This window comes from Gekko japonicus, unplaced genomic scaffold (assembly GCF_001447785.1).
Source record: "Gekko japonicus isolate JY-2015 unplaced genomic scaffold, Gekko_japonicus_V1.1 scaffold1863, whole genome shotgun sequence".
In the NCBI taxonomy this organism is placed as follows: Eukaryota; Metazoa; Chordata; class Lepidosauria; order Squamata; family Gekkonidae; genus Gekko; species Gekko japonicus.
The window spans coordinates 360,755-361,374 of NW_015165301.1; positions in this window are offsets into that span (position 1 = coordinate 360,755).

The following is a 620-nucleotide window of genomic DNA, read 5'->3' on the forward strand; positions in this document are numbered from 1 at the left end:
ATAGGGGCTCTGGGGCAAGGGATGCTGTCTTCTTGGTGCTTGGGGGGGGAGGCATGTCCTGGCCCCACTGGTGGACCTCCTGATGGCACTGGTATTTCTGGCCATTGTGTGATACAGAGTGTTGGACTGGATGGGCCTTTGGCCTGATCCAACCTTGGCGTCTCTTATGTTCTTATATGGCTGGCCTGGGAAGGAGCGCTGCTACAGCCACCTCTCCACCACTGTCCTTCAGCCTCCTCTGCCTTGGCTTGGTGGTGTCTTCCTGCTCCCTCCCCAAGCAGGAGCAGCAGGCTGGGCCCGGAAAGCAGCCGCTATGCGTGCCTCATCCTCCCCTGGCTAGCCGGCTGGCAGGTGGGAAAAGGGAAGGGGCAGCAACAGCAGCTGCGGCAAGTCCTCTGGGCAGCCCAGAGAGTGGGGGGGGGCTTGGGCTGCCTAGGAAGTCGGGGGGGGTCACAGGAAGTCGGGGGGCCAGGCCCCAGGAGGCCCCGCCATATGGGCCTGAATCCAGATGACCCAAATCAGTTCCCGCTGGAGAAAATGGCTGCTTGGGAGGGTGGGCTCTATGGCATCATATCATGCTGAGGTCCCTCCCCTCCCCAAACCCCTCCCTCCCCAGGCTC